General features: G+C 36.4%; 1 protein-coding gene across 1 annotated transcript in view; it reads right to left on the reverse strand.

Annotated features, from left to right (window-relative positions):
- The window catches only part of LOC6503513 (activating transcription factor 3), a 39,951-nt gene that overhangs the window by 13,418 nt on the left and 9,165 nt on the right, over nt 1-17,368 (reverse strand). The window contains exon 2 of the mRNA XM_032452866.2: nt 7,633-7,686. The gene's annotated coding sequence lies outside the window, so the exon portion shown is untranslated. The remainder of the gene's footprint in view (nt 1-7,632; nt 7,687-17,368) is intronic.

A 17,368-nucleotide genomic window follows, 5' to 3' on the forward strand; every position in this document is an offset into this window, starting at 1 on the left:
TTGTTTATTTCATGTCCATTTTTATGTCATTTTAAGTTTCTGGAAAAACAATTCCCTAAAAGCCATGCACTTTTCCTTGCAAACTCCTTTACTTTTCGAAGCAATTATCGCATAACTTCCTTGAAGGAAACTTTGAAAACTTCTAAAAAGTTTGTGTATTTGTGAGATACTTGCATATCTGAGATTCCGGGGAATTCCAGAAAGTCATCTATTTGTCTTTTATTTGTTTGCTTTTATTTCTGCCAGCGTCATCATCATCATTATCATTATCATATAGTATCGTATCGAATGGCATTCCAATCCTTTGAAACTTTCAAGTGCCAGATAGTTTGTGGTATCTTTGAAGTCCATATTCCATGTTCTATTACTCTATTTTATATTGTTTCTCTATTCTTTTCCATTTTCCCCTATTTCCTATTCTTTAATTCATTTATTCATATTCCGGCATTGTTGTCTTTTTGGCCAAAATGGATTTTTTTTTTGAGCAGAAAGTTGTTGGCCATTATGCCGTGTGGGTGTATCTGTATCTGTATCTTTGTTGTTCTGTATCTGTGTGAGTATGTTTGTGTGTATCTGTGTGTGACCATAAAAATAAACTTTCATTGTTGTTGTTTCGGTTTCTTGGCCGGGCTTAATTAAAAGCATTGGCCAAAGCCAAACACAGAAAGGCCAAAGGCAAACACACGCCAAAGAACGAGTATCTGATAGATACGAAGGCGAAAAAAAAGCTACCCCCCTTTTCAGATGTTTTCTAATTAAGTGTCATTGATGCACCAGAGAGGGCGTGGCCACAGCCCCCTCTCTCTCTCTAGGGGGGGCCCTGCTGTCCTGAACAAATCTCCTCGAAGATGCCACCAACTTTACACTTTAATTAGGCATTCCAGATAGTCCATCTATCTATCCATCTATCTGACTTTGATTAGTTTGCTAATTGCCCCGACTTTAATGCCCCCCAAGGGGGGTACTACTTTGTATCTCACCCCCTTTAGGGGGGGTCGTAGTGGAAGTAAAGTGATAAAAACTGAGCTCCAAGCGAGGCTATTAACATAAAACTTTACGAATGGGCTATAGAAGGAAAAATTTTCCAAAGGGGGGTTGCTATTTCCCTATTTCACATTTCGTGTGTATGGATGTGACTACCCTCCCTGTATAAAGGCCATCCAAAAATGGGCCGCGTGGCGATTCAATTAATTTATTATTCACTTAAGAGCGCCGCGGGAAGAGATGGGACTGGGAGGTTAACTTCTTAGGGGGGGTGGCACATAAAAATGTTATAAAAATTAAGCGCACACTGAGCCACTAAATGAGAGATAGAAGGAAGAAAGCTGGCCAACAATTTTCTTATTATTATTTTTTTTTTTTTCGCACATTCCGTATGCGTCCCGCAGTTTTGTGCCAAAAATGTCCTGACAGCAGGAGTTCGGGGGGGTTTTTCCATCCGATAAGGGGGTGGTCTTATGGAGAACGCGTGGCTTACAGTTTACAGTTATATAAGCATTTCGGGCACGTTCCGAGCGTTAAGTTCGAGACCCAGGCAGACGCACAAAACTATAAATATGAAAATTTTTTGCAATTTTCGGACGAAAGCCATTAACTTCCAACACGAATAAGGAATACTCTCTCATAAAAATTTTAATATTAATTTTTGGGGGTGAATATATCAAGTTTTTTATACTAGAGGAATGAAGATAAAATATATCTCATTTAGGAATATCTAAAAGAAATATTTTAAAAATTAAAAACTATATTTCTTTTCTATTAAAATCCTAAAAAAAAGCCTAGAAGCCTAGAAACACTTGCCACTTTTGACAGCTATTTAGTAAACAAAGCTAATTTGTTGGAAAAAAAAAGAAAAACTTACAAAAACCAAATATAAACAAAAGAGGAAAATTTATATATAAACAAATATAAACAAATACTAAACAGATTAAAGTAAGAACCACAATTTGAAAAAGGGATAAAAAGGGATAGGGTATATCCTGGAGGATCATAAAAAGTCAGAACTATCCGAAAGAAAGTAATTGAAAAGCGTGGAAAATGGGAAATTATGGAAATTATTTTTGAAAAGGGTAGGAGTTCAATTACTCTTCTAGTCTTTTTCCCCTTTTTTTCTTGTTTTTAAATAAATATAAGTATTTAATATTAATGGAATGCGATTGTGCAACTGAAAAAGTATCTAGATACTTGTCTGATAAGAGTTTTATTTTTTTTTTAGATACTTCAAAGTATCTTTGTATCTATAGCCATGTATCTGTAGCCATGTATCTGTAGCTGTTGTTCGCGGCAAGGACGTTTGCAATCAGAACTTTCATTAAACTTTTCTGTGTATTTTTTATCAGGGCTTATCAGGCATTTCAAAAGATGTCTTATCGAAAAGCGACAAATCTTATCAACCTCTTTAATTTTTTAGTATTTCTTTTTTTTTTTTAGGGGTTTTCCTCTCACTTGTTGGAATTATTCTTACCAACCGGAATCTAATTAATTTCCAGAGCTAATTCATTATGTGACATCGTAGCGATTTATGTTGATTAAGGTGACATTATCGCAGTGCCGAGTTTCTTTTTTTTTTTTTTTTTCTTTTTTTTATTTATTGTTATTTATGAGCACTTTTTTACTGAGTGCCCCCCCCCCTTCTTTACTTGACCCTCCCTTGTCTGTTGGAATTTTATCTGCTTTGTTTGCTTTGGTTTTTCGGTGGCTTTTCGACCAAAAAGCCATTTAGAACACTTTTCGCACCTCGTTCGTACCACAAAGATACAGAGATACTTTTGTATCTGTTAGATGCTTCTCGAGTTCTTGGCCATGCGACAGCTGTCAGATGGTTAGGTGATGAGGAGGAGACGGTGGCGGGGGCGTTATACTTCATTATGATGATGATCATCAGTGGCCAGCTCATCATCGCCATCGTCTTGGTGATTTTTATGAAGGAATTCGCATTAAAAATGTTTATTGTGTTTATTTATTGCGAACGAGAACCGAGAACGGGCCAAAATGGAAACACACATACACCATCAGATACACAGTATCTATCAGATACAGATACTCAGCCACAGATACAGATACAGAGATACATCCACATATAGATTCTCTACAAAGTAGATCTAATGGAAATTTCTGTGTTGGCGACGCTGTAACTTGGAAAAAAAAAAAATTGGAAAAAAAATTTTTGAAAATTCAAAAAAAGCAGAGGCGTCCGGGGGATTTGTGGCTAATTTTTTTTTTACACTTGTTCGTGGCAGCTGCCAGCTGTCCAGAGAGTTCGAGGAAATCCTCAGAATCAGCCCCAGCCTCAGGCCATCCGGGGGCATAAACATTTTCCAGTTCCAGTTCTTAACTTTTTTTTTTTACCGCGAAAAGAGTGCCATTTTCAACACAAATCCGAATAACAAAGAAATTTCAATTATTTCGATTAAAATCAAAAGAAAACCATTGAACTCCCCATAAATTCAATTCGCAATTTATGACTAACAAAAAATAATAGAAAAAGAGATAAGAAAAATATAATTTCAACATAAATAAATTAAAGAAATAATCAAACAAAGGTTCTATACTTTATTCCATATCTTTGCCAATTTTTGTCTGATTTCTAAAAGGAATATCTTAATATAATCTGTGATCTATTCCCCATCATTCTTTATTAAAATCTTGAAACAAAATATTTTTTAGATTTTTTTCAACATTTTTAATAGAAGCTGGGAAAAGCTGGGTTTTTGCTGGGCTATATCTCAGATATTTCTTAACCGATTTTAAAGCGGAATACCTTAAACGAATCTCAGATATATTCCCCATCATTCTGCATCAAAATTAGAGGATGAAATATTTTTTTAAATTTTTTCAACATTTTATGGGGAGACCCATTCCAAAAGAGGATTTTTTCATATATGGCCCAGATACATAGCTATATCTCAACCATTTCTCTTCCGATTCTTAAAAGGAATACCTTAAACGATTTGTGGATATATTCCTTAACAATTTTTATAAAAATCCACACAAAAAATATTTTTTGTAATTTTTCCCAAAATTTTCTCTAATATGACACTTTCCAAAGAAATAATTTATAATTTTAAGCCAAAACCCCCTTAAAAAAAGGCTCCTACTATTTTATTATTTAATTTGTCAGAGTGATATTTTATCCCAAGCTGAATGTCTAATTTCTTGGTGCCTTATTTTTTTGGGGAATTTCAAAATTTATGCGCCAGGGAGTGCCGAAAAAAAGAAGCTAAAAAATGGGATTAGAGAGCTGGACAGTGGCGTGGGTGCCGGGGCAGGGAGCAGGAGGGGGCTGGACGATATAGAAGAGGAGGCAACATCAATTAGCGGACGGCGAATGTGTCCCAAATGTATTATGGCCCAGCCCAAGAGTGCCACGCCCATTGCACCTACAACAAAGCAGCGGGAGCCAAAAAAAAAAACAAAAAAAAAGCACAAAGTGGCGTATCAAGAGGACATGTGGCGTGTCCTTGACACATATCCTGCCATTTGCTTGGCACGCACATTTCACATGTGTGAGTATACTACACATATGTATATAAAAAATAAAAAAAAAAAATATATATATATATATATTTTTTAGAGGCAACGCCTTGCGGGGCTTCATCAGAAAAGAAGACAATAGTGGCCCTAATCCATTTGAACTTTCCTCGTTGCCAACTCTCGCTCTCCCTCGCCCCAAACTATATGCCAGCTATCTGTCTCCCTCATCAAGGATATGCCAAGGATAATAAAAACGAATTCTCCTACTTTATGGGCCAAGAGCCGAAACTTTTGTGGCTTCCTTCGGCTCTGGCTCTGGCCCTGTGGCCTCATGTGTGGAAGGAAAGTTAAGTTTGTAAGAGCCGTAATATAATCCTAATGGAATTTACACTCAAACTTTACAATAGCAAGGACACAGCGAGTCCTTTGTGGCACAGGAAGGACCAGCCACCGAAGGGAAGTGGAAATTATATCCGACTTGAGAGCAAAAAAAAGGGAAATTGAAAGAAAAAAGAACACAGGTTCGACTCAGACTTCCACATTAATTTATTTTTATTTATTTATCTATTTTATATTTATTTATCTATTTTATATTTATATTTTATGTATTTATTATTTTTTATGATTTTTCTTTTTAAGCAGAACCTTAGATCCAGCAACATATTGCTACCAAATGTTGTCTCGCTTGAGTTGCAACGGGTTTCGGAATCAGATTTTTGTTTTTGAATTTAAATTTGAATTTGGATACTAATTCCGATTCCGAATCCAATCTGGCAGCCAAATCATCGCTCTGAAGGTCAAGTGCATTAAGGCGCAACGGAAGCGAGGCAAAAAAAAAAAAAAAGAAAAATGTGGAAATGTTAAAAGCGCCACGACAGCTATTTATTTTGTTCTATTTTTTGCTTTTAGTTTTTCTATTTTTTTCGTAAAAATCTATTAGATAAATAGTAGAAGGGGATGCGTGTGTGAGCGTAGTAAATTGTGATTTTATTTGATTTGATTTTGAGACGAAAAATCGAGCCATATATTTATCCTTGTAGCCTGGATATCCTTGTATCCTTGTATCTTGGACTAACTTGAACCTAATTGTGCGTGTCAGGCAGCCACAAAAGCCACAGAAACAAAAAAAAAAAAGAAAAAAGAAACATGTGGGTGTGTTTTTAGCCAAAGTCCACAGGCAACTGGCCAAAACAAGGACCGACACCGAGTCCTGTCGCAGGACGAAAAAGTCGTTAATAAGAGCGGAAATGCTGGCGCCGACATTATCATTTCGGCCTCCACCCTCTTACGGCGCAATTATGATAATTGAGTGAGCTGAAAATGCGAAGGATAGACTGAGACTGAGACTGAGACTGAGACTGAGAAATTGGATAGGGGAATGCGAATAGTGGCTGGAAGGTGGCTAAAAGGGAGGCAGACAGGTTAAATTGCGCGTAACTCGACTGTAAATGCGGCAGATTCTTGTCTTGGTCTCTCTTTGATTGATTCGTCAGCGAAACACGCCAATGAAAGTACAACGCACAAAAAACCCACAAAATAAAACAAGAATTAAGAGGCAATTCAAGTCCAAGACGAAGTTTTTAATACCCTTGGCTTGCTGAAAAAGTTTCAAGGTTCTAGGTCTCAAGATAACAAAGTTATGAGTACTTTTGTGAAATTGGCGGACACGCGGACAGGCGGACAGGGAGGTTTCCAGGGTGCAGGTATAGGATTTAAGACAGATTTTGTTTTATTTAAAGACAGTCTCTATACCAAATTTTAAAACTGTAACTTTGAAATTAAGCAACTTTTTTCTTAAAAAAACCCTTTTAACGGACACGCGGACAGCCAAACAGTGGAATTTTCAGAGTTTAGGTATGGTTTATTGGACAGATTTTGTATTATTTAAAGCCAACTATATAAAAGAAGTCTCTATACCAAATTTCATGCCTATATCTTTAAAATAAATCAACTTTTTTCACCAAAATACCTATTTAACGGACACGCGGACAGTAGTTTTTGTTATTTTCTTGTAAAATCCATCCCCTAAAACCATTGTACTCTCCGAAAGTGTATTAAACATAAAACCAAGAACAGGACAAACGAACCAAGTGGCGCCCAATTGTCTCGAGGACCTCAAACCCCGCCAGATGCAGCCAAACACACACATTACTCGCCTTGGCCCCGTGACGCACATACTTGTATGTAATTTGGACCAGCCCTACCATGCTATACCCCCTGGAATCCCTGGGGGAGCTGGCCCAGGGGTTATGGGGTTATGAATTGATTGCGTGGTGAAAATTTGCTGTCTTTTGATTGATTTCGCTTGACTTGGCCGATCCGTTTCTTTGTGTTTTCTTTGCGTGTCGCTTTGCCCCTGCGTGTGCCACAGTGCGTATGGGTAATATTTTATTTTCTTTTTCTTGTTTTTTTTGTTTTTTAGCCAGGAAGCTGTGTTTGTGTTTGTGTTTTTGGGCTTCCCTTCCCATTTTTGGATCGCCTTAGCGGTACTATATATAGCAGTGCCATTTAATGGATTGTTTACTCCGCGAACGGCCAGAAATGGGACGGATTGCAGTTGGCATAAACAGAAAAAAAAGCGAATTGAAACGGAACTGGACGATTTTTTGGGGTGCTGGATGGGTAAAAATTATGAAATTAAATTTAGATTTGTTTTATCTTTTATTTTGAATTATTTGAAGCCCAAAAATATGGTCAGAAACCATTAAAGTCAAAGGAAAGAATTATTTTTGGGAGAACATATCGGACTATATGATACCCGGTACTTGCAGATTTTGTTATAATTCAATGGAAATTGGTTCTAAATAGATACCTGTGGAATAAGTTAGAATTGAAAAAAAATTCATTTTTCTAAGTAATCTTTATAAAATGTACTTTAAAATATGAAATAAAATATAACATATATGATATATATATTTAAATCATACTGAGAATTCCTAGAAGTCAGAAAAAAGACTAATTTTAAAGACTATATTTAAGACTATATGATACCCGGTACTAGGCCCTCGGTAGAACATCCCATAATTGAATGAAAAATGACTTTTTCCGAGTAACCTTTGTAAAGATTCGTGAATTCTTGGTTATAGCTTCCAACGAATTGATTGCAAATTGAAAGTAAATTGAAACCGGCTCTGGCGGAGCTATCGCACTTGGACTTACCATTAAAAAAATGCACAAATCGCCGCTCCGAGCCGAGTCGAGCCGACCAGAGCTCTGAAATGGTAAGAAAAAAAGAGGAAACTGTTAGCATTTATTAGCGTCTAATGTACAAACACAATGTGCATGGCATGAATTTTGGATTTGAAACCGAAAACCGACAAAACCGACAAAAAAATACAGTCAGGTCCCCCCCTTTACACATCAATAATTGCGGCTTACGGCCATCTATTATGTGTGTTTACTGTGTGTTAAGACGATTGATGGTTATTGATTAGGCGAACGACCCGGAGATATATAATATATAATATATGGATGTCTATATATTATATACTATAAAGAGGGGGGGACTCGTATGATTCATTTGCGAATACAAAAATGAAGAAGAAAACGACGCTAAAAACAAAACTGGCGTAGGTAGCGCCAATTTTTTAGGCAAACACCGAGAACTGTGATGGGTTTATCAGCTTAAAAGATACTCATATTCATACTCATTTGAATATATTTTGAGAGTCTCTGTATCTCAGTTGGTGAAAGTATCAAAGGCAAGTCTGATACACCCACTTGAGTAGAAGGTATCTGGCCCCGGGAGTGCCCATTAATTTGGCTTAAATCTTGAAAGGGGATTTCTGTTTATTTGGACTCCAGGAGAGAAAGAACTCCCTCCACTGGAACTTTGTGTATTTTTTGGGCATCTTGAAATTCGCCACCGTAACCGCTACTTCATTTGCATCGATTGTATTGCATTTTTTATTTGCATTTATTTTTTTATTTAATTTCTTTTGGGAATGGTATTTGGCTTGAATGCCTGGCAACGGTTTCGGTTTCGATTTTGATTTCGATTTCGGGTCTTGGTTTTTTGTTATTTTGTGCGATTTTTCGCGTTTAATTCGCATTGAAATGTGCAAAGGCCCCAATTAGGTGCAATTAACAGCAATTTTGTTGCTGCCGTTGCTGCTGCTGTTTTGGCCCAGCCCCGGTCCCAGTCCCAGTCTGTTGGCCAAAAAGGAGTAGGAGTGTGGGCCAGAAACCGCATTGAAAGAAGGCTTAATTGAGTCCTCGTGGTCGGACGAATGAAGTGATGAAGGATAATTTAGACATGGGCCTTTCCATTCCCCACTGACTGATTGGTATTCAGGTGGTGACTGATTGTATAACTCAGTGGCAGTTGTAGGAGGGAATTAGGGCCTTCAGAGCTTGAACTAGTTGGGAATTCTAAAGAAAAATAATGTAAAATGATACCCGGTACTTGTGGAAATGGTAATATTTTAACTTCTTTTATTTATTTCAAGTAATAGCTTGTAATTTTTGTATATTTCTCTACCTAAAAAGAAATGAAAGCCACTAGAGCTAGAACCAGTTGAGAATTATAGGCCCAAAACAGGCATAATGATACCCGGTACTTGTAAAAATAGAAATAATTAACTTTACATGGTTTATTTTAAGTAATATCTATACAACCATTAAAATATATCTAATTTAATGAGTATATGATACCTGGCACCTTTTTCCCTGTAATTTATTCTAATACCTCCTAAAAAACCAATAAATTCATGATTCTTAGTTATAAACTTTGATTAAAAAACCCCATTAATAAAAACCTAATCCAAGCAGACAAAAAACAAAGTATTACCTTTCAATAATCCCCTCTTCAAGTCTTCAAATCCCGTCTAACGAGTAATAAACACACCTTGTATTTAAATCAAAATTTAGAAATAAAAAAAAGATGCTAAAATTAAACTTGAAATGACAGTCGTTTAGAGATTTTTTTTCTCCCAGTTCCCAGGTCCAGACCAAATGTTAATTTGCGGTAATTGCGATAGGGAGGGTATCTATGGGTGGAACTATGGAGATTTGTAATACAAATGTGTGTTTTATGGAGCTCATTAGGGGGTAATATTAAATCGACACTCGTAATATCCAACATCGAATGGGAATCTGAATGGAGATGACCTTGACTGGATGCACTCTGAGATCTGGAGAGTATATCTGGGCAGTATCTATATATAGAAGGCAATTAGTATGATTCTTAATGACTCTCTCTAGGGGGGAGGAGAGGAGCAGCAATTAACCAACGACAGCTGCTCTATAATAGTAGTAAAAAAATAAATATACATATATTTTTTTGGCACTCAACGAGGTGGAGACACATTAAAAATTATTTAATTAAGTGGTTCTCTCAAGTTGTTGGGGCATTTTGTGTTCCAACCACTTGAGAGTCTTGATGTTGATTGTCTAATTTCATTAATCTATTGGGGGGAAAAGGAAAGGAGGGCCAAGATGCCCAGTAGCTGAATGAATCAAATAGTATGGCAGTGTGCCAGGCGGACGCTCGTTTTGACCCACTGTGCGCCGCTCTTTTGTCAATTAGAATTTAGAATTTGACCTCTGTGCACTATATACACTACACATATAGACTAGATATATATGAAGCGGAATCGAATCGAAATCGGTTGGTTCATTGCGTGGGACTAACGTCCGACACATAAATCACACTTGAGTGCCAGAAAAACCGAAAATAATCGCTTAATTAGCCGCCAAGCCGCCAATCGACCAAAGTCCAATTGGAAGTGCACCTATTTTATTTTTTTATTTCCCTACCCAGGCGCCATTCAAATTAAGGAAACTGCCAAAAAAAAAAAAAACCCCTCTTATCCTGACCTTGGGGCTTAATCAACAATAGAAACACCAGAAAACCTTTTAATTCAAATAATTAAGACCAAATCAAGTATAATTATGGGTTTTGGGTTTAAAGGAAGACCCATATGCTAATTAGTTTGGTTATTAATCTTTAAATTAGCAGGGCTTAGATATTATTTATTAATTTTTTTATTTCTAGAGATTGGTTTCCAGAGACTTTATTTGATTTAAGATCAAAGAAGGAATAAGGGAGTTGTAGGGCTAGCTAGGGAGTAGTTTTATTTAAGATTTAAGATTATTTAAGAAAATAATAGTTAAAACATATACAAAAAATCTAAAAAATGTCTTTATGTAAAAAAAATAAAAGAAACTTTAATATTTATATTTTATTTATATTTTAAAAGCAACCTAACACCTTAAAACATATCAAGCCTAGCAGTTTTTAGAGTTTTTATGGAAAATCAAAGAAAACTATATTCTATGTTTTATTTAAAAGTTTTTATATAAAAAAATATATTAAAAAATTAAAAAAAAATTAAAATTATTTTAAAAAGTATTTTTTTAACCAAGCAATATATATTTTCAAACAGAAATTAACAAAATAAACTTTAATCTAACATCTGGAATAAAAATCTCTTTATTTAAAAAAAGGTTTAAGTAATAAATTATTAAAAAACATACCTAAGACCTTAAAAAACATAATATTTAATTATTTATTTTTAAGCCTTATAGTTTAGAGTATCTAAAAATAGTTTAGAAAACTATAAAAAAGGGTAGCTTCCTAAAAAATTAAATATTCCTAAAAAGAAACTGTAGTTATGGGATTATGCAACGCTAATTAAACCTTTTTTTTCAGTTTTTTTTTCTATATTTTTTTACTAATAGACTTTGCAATCAATAGGCTTAAAATTATTACAGCTGTTTTTGTATCTTCTTCTAGTTTTTTTTTTGTCTAAAAATTATACGTTTTGTTTTTAATGTTTGTTTTTTTGGCCCCAGGCTAAAGGGAAGCATCAGGGCACCCGGAATGTAACTGATTTATGGCCGGGCCCTTCCTGGTACTGGTAATCAGAGAGATCAGGGCGTGGCTGCCGCTCTTGGCCGTTAGAGGGGGGAAGCTTTAGACCCCAACTTTTCGACCTTCAACGGAGTTACAAAAGACTATACTCTTTCACACTGAATTCTTCGTGCTTTGTTTCAAAAGTCTGGGGCTTCTAATGCTTCCGGTTTGCAGCTCACTTTTTGGCTCTCAGATGTGTTGTAAGTTGAAGGTCTTGCCGGCGATAAGATATGGCCATAATGCCCAACAGACCCACAGAGGGGGGAGTGCTCACTCCGATTCCGATTCCGACTCCGACAAGTCGCACTGTCGTGTTTAATATTGATTAGCCCCGACCGACCTGGCCAATTTTGGTGGCAAAGTACACATAGACCATTAAAAAGTCATTACAAAAGCACATCACACACATGTAAGGGGGGGTCTATAAAGAGTTAAAAGGAGGGAGAGGGGGGGAGGCACTGAGACAAGTACCTCGGCATAATTGCAGAGGGGCAATCAAAAGGTTCCACGCCACACGGGAAGTTCCATGCCCAAAAAGACTCTCCGACTCGGCGTTGGAAGTTGCGTTTTTGGATTTCCGCTTGAAGTCTCCGTCGTCGTGTCTGGTTTTAACAGAGACCCCCCTTTAATGTCTGCTCTTCCCCCCCTCTTTTTTTTTAAAGGGTTTTTTTGGATTGACTTGTACTTGTATTTGTATTTGTATTTGTCCATTGATAATGAACGCCAATTATCGTGTGCTTGTTTGTTTGCTGATTTTTTTTTATATTTTTTTTTTTCATTTTTGTGGCTGAGTTTCCCCCCTTCTATAAGTAATACTTTTAACCACAGAGAGTGCCAAACACCTCAGCAAGTTGACCGTGACTCAGTTAGATGAACAATTTCTTAAATATTTGCACCAGCCTGATGCACTTTTCCAATCGCCCCATACGATCCACCCATGGATCGTTCTAGGAATTGGCTAAAAATCCGTATGAAATCCATTTGATAACCCTATCACAGCCAATACAATTAACCCAATTAAACCGATTACTCCAAGGTGATCAATAAAATTAAAGGTAATTAGCCTCGGCGGGGTTTTGCACTCGAGAGTTATCGAAATAATCGATAGGTTTATATTTTTAGGTTTTCTTTTCAGGTAAAAATGTATAAATATACTTTTTTATACAATAATAAGCTATAATCTGTGGGATTTTAAACTACAATTAATCTTAGAGACCTATCGAAGTTATCGAAATTAATCGAAATGAAAATATTTACAGAAAATCACCAAACTGATGAGTTTGAACTCTTAAAACAAGAATATTTCAACTTAATATCTCAAAATAAATACACTTTAGTGGCCGGAATGTCAAAATATCTAACATTTTTGTTCCCTAACTTTCACTAATTTATCGAAACAATCGATAGTTTTTTATCGAAATTAATCGTAATGAAAATATCTACAGAAAAGCATCAATCTGATGAGTTGTAACCCTCAAACCAAGACTATTTGAAGTAAATCTCTTACTTAATCCAAAAAAAATATATAAAACTAAGCAAAATAAACACATTACTAGCCAGAGACCCTCAAAATACTTAAAATTTTTAGGCCCCCAACTCAATAAATCGTTGGCTCTTTGTTCCCGCTTTGATCTTTCAACAAAAGAAATTCAACGAAATTTATTTGCCACCTGAGAAGAGCCTTCACATGGTGACCGAGACCGAGAATATATAGAATATATTTTTTATTCAAGCATTTTATATGTATCAAGGGGTAGGGGTATGGTCTGGGAACTGCCACTTGGAAAGCCATAAAATGCCTATGTAAATGTCCGGCCGTAAATTCGGTCAAATAAAGTGAGGGGGAGATCCAACCTTCAGGGGCGACATATACATAGGTGCTAGGTGCTAGGTGCTAGGTGGTAGGTGGTAGGTGCTTGGTGGGTAGACACTATGACTGGAGAGGATGGGGCTGATGATCTTTTCGAGGCGCCGCCGCCTGCTATTCTGTTCAAATCGCTTTTGTCATTATTACAGTAATTGATTGATTGATTAACTTGCAGTCGGTAATTGAATTGAAAAGTGACCGCCGGGGCATGTGCCCGGATAGAATCGTATCGCATGGGCGTGGCACTTTGACGATCGGTCGTGTCAGCACTGTTGCTTTTTTTTTTTTTGTTTTTGTTTCTACTATAATTGTGTAGTTGTCGCTTCAATGTCGCCGCTTTTCAGTTGCAAATTAATGCTGACAATGCAACAGAAATGGATACTAGAATTACAGGCATATACCCGGGCATGTTCACATCCGATCTGGATGCGAGGGAGATCTTATCGTTCAACAAAAAACAACATTAAATTGGAACAATCGACTTTATAGGGAGTCTGGGGAAAAGAATTTGTTGTCTTGCAACAAAGTAAGAAGACTATAATGTATCTTGAGGTGGGGTCACAAGTCAAGTGAGTCAAAAAATAAACATACAAAGTCTATAAAGTACGTTTCAAAGGTTCAGCTCATAAAATCCCAAAACGAACTTATACAACAAGTTGGAACTACAAAATATGGATAATCTTTAATTGCAAATAAGTACTTTAGAGTTATACAATCTACATTCTCTTCTCTTTCAGCCGTACATTGTATGGCAGCGCCTACTAAAAACTCAAAGTATCTAATACCTATCTTGAAAGCAATGAGTTCAAAGAAGCATCTTAAAGAATCTAAACTAAAAGTCAAACAATCTTAACTCTCTTTTCTTTCAGCCGTACATTGTGTGGCAGCTTCTGCTAAGAACTTACCCTTTCTACAACCTCTTTGAGGAAAATTCTTCAAATACTTCAATTAACGTTGAATAAATGCGGGGTTACGCCTCACCATCAATATGATTATGATAATAGGGGAGGGAGACCAGAAATATTTTTGATTGGTGAGGTTTTTTTTTCTTGTACTTTTTGAGTTTTTGTTGCTTGTTTGTTTGGTCGTTGCGGGGGCTTTATGATATTTTAATTTATTTTGAATTCCAAATGAATTGCTTATTGTTTTAAATGGAGGTTCGGATGGGTTTGTTTCGATTGCTAATTAGCATAGCAGAAACAAAGCTCGGAAATACAAACTAAAATAAATAGAGGCAGAGAAGTAGAAATATCCGAGTCCGAACTGTGTGTGGAAACAAACAAAAGAGTCGACGAGTACAAATACTAAAGAGAAACTAGTTTCGACTAATGAATGGTGAGGTGTGCGTGAATGGGAAGTTGAAAAATAATATTAAAAAAAAAAATATATATATATATATAGTATATGTAGAAAGAGAGGAGTGGGAAGTGGCTAATGGTGAATATGGCAAATGAAATGCCAATGAACCAAAGAGGCCAAATTGCTATTTTTCTTTTATTTCTCTCCGATTTGCTTTGAATAATTTATGAATGCTTTTGCCAATTCTGATTCCTATTCCTATTCTGAACCAAAGACTTATGGCCATTCATTCGAAAGTATCGACGTATTCGGGAATGGGAATGGTCAGGAAATCTTTCCTCAAATCGGTCAGCGTGTCAGACCCAGGAGAGATGTCTTTCTTTTACTTTTCTCTGATTCTGACTCTGACTCTGACTAATGCAAGAGACCCCTGGATAAATATATCGACCGGCTATCAACTTCTACTCAGAGCAGCTAAGTGTAACGAAGTTTGAAATCCACACAAACATACTCGCTGGAACAGAACAGAAAGCTTTTAACGCCCACGCCAAGGCCAAAGCTAATTTGCATATCTCAACGCGCATACACGAAGCCCGAAACCCACAAAAATAATATACAATATATCCCAGAAAGAAAAAAAAAAACACACAAGCAAGAAAAAGAATATAAAAAAGTACATATTATCAGAGACAAGTTCGACAAAGAAACGCTTTAAAAAATGTTGTACAAGAAAAGCAACTTTTGCAATGTTTTCTTATCATAATTATATAATTTTGCATATTTGGCAACAGGGTTTCGTTTTAATTATCTCTTAAGCTGATTTTTTTTTGGCGAATGTCAACGAACTGGTGACCATCGACGGGGTCACCACACACTTGGCTGCATGCGATCGGGGTCACCCGCTTTTCAGAAGACTACTTTGCGGTCTAACAAGGAAGTCAAGATCTTAAATAGTTCTTAGAGATATAATATATACTTATCAGAGACATATATTTCTGTATTGGAGTAATCACCCCATTGTCGGGGTCACCAGCTGTTCTATGCTGCGGATATTCATGCTAATGTATCCCTCAGATACATTCGACCCATGTGCGTGTGTAACTAAATACAATGCAAATTTCTTTCGACTCAATTACTCAAAAAAAAAAGACTACAAAAAAAACAGAGAACCAGCTCGAAATACATTATCAGACAGACAGGGCCAGGGGCTCATGCAAATTATATATATTTTACACCCCCATGACGTTGCAGGGGCATAATTAATTAGTTGAACGGGGCACGGAACTTGGACCGACTCGGTGTTTGAGTTTTACTTTTTTTTTTTTTTTGGGTTCGAGTTCAGGCCAGAGTCGCTCTTTATTTTATTTTATTTTTATTTTTTTCGCCTTTTTTTTATTTGGGTCTTGTGCTAATGAGTCCATATTGTGCGAAAAAAACACGAAAACACACACAACTAGTGTTGCCAAGTAGCTTTGCTAAAAATAGAAACTAATAGAAATATATCATATATATATCGTACCCCCAGAGACAGAAAGATATAGTTGGCTGATCGTGAAAATATTATTTTATTACTGAGGAAGAGGTATAAACAAAGTGGTTTATAGTTCTTCTTGGTGACCTTCGACTATCATGTTGAGGTGACAACCCTGGCCCGTTAGGAAGAGGAAGAGGAAGAAGAAGAAGCTATTAAAATGGATTCCCGCCGGACTTCCTGGCCAGATCACATTACCAGTTCCTTCTCTCCCTCTCTATCTCTTTCTCTCTGTTTGGCTGGACAACGGACATGACCCAAAAAAAAAACAACAATAAAAACAAAAACATAGAAAAGAAGAATAAAGGAATAAGAGAGAGAGAGAGAGGGGGGGAGAGGGAGAAGGTGACCCATAAAACACGATATGCAGCAGCGAAAGTGATGACACAAAACCGGGAATGCCCGAAAGAGATAGCTGGTGGTGGCAAGGTGGGTGAAGCGAAAGCCAAACCTTTTGGGCCAAGCCCTCGGGCGCCCACTGCATTAATATGATTAGCAGGAGGATAGAGGGAGCCACCTAGAAGCGACCCATAGAAGAAAGGAAGCCACAAGGAGAACTAATGCCATTTCCTGGAACGCGCCCAATGTCGGCAGAAGGTCACCACTATACCACTCTCTCTCTCTCTCTCTCTCTCTCTCTGTTGTGACCTGACCCACCATATGGCCACCAGGGCACCACCGAAAAAAAAAAAACATATATTTTCAACCACCAGCTATCTTGGTAACTCAAAAGTGCAGCCCACGTGCAGTTGGCCCGGAGTGGGTGGGGGTGAGGTGCTTTCGACTTCGACTTCGACTTGTTGTGTGGGCCGGTTTCTTAAGCCACAAGATATGAGCTTATAGTATAAGCCACGGAAGTGCAGACGCCAACGTAACTGTACGTAACAAACCAATTGGAAGTACAGTGGGCACTCCAATAAAGAAAATATAACAGTTATAAGAAATGGTTTGGAGTTCGACTCCAGCTTAGGAGGTTTTTTTTTGGTTATTTATATAAAAAACTATTTACTTTAGTATTTTTTTTAAATAAAATTAAGAATAATTAACAGTAAGTATTAAAAAACCAAGTAAGATTTCTTTTTTCATTTAACCTTTAAAGAAATACGTTTTTTTTATTTTTTTTAAATTGTTTTGTTATTTTTTGGTAAAATATTAAGTATATACTAAAAAATTACATTTAATATATTCTTAACTACTAAGGTTTAACTTAAAAACTGAACTTTAGATCTTTAAATACTTTTTATTTAATTACCCCCTTAAAAACAGTAATAACTCAAATATTTTAGAAACTTTTAATTATAGTTTTTCGGAACTATTATAATTTTCTTCTTAAAATGCAAAT

The sequence above is a fragment of the Drosophila ananassae genome, chromosome XL (assembly GCF_017639315.1).
Source record: "Drosophila ananassae strain 14024-0371.13 chromosome XL, ASM1763931v2, whole genome shotgun sequence".
NCBI lineage: Eukaryota > Metazoa > Arthropoda > Insecta > Diptera > Drosophilidae > Drosophila > Drosophila ananassae.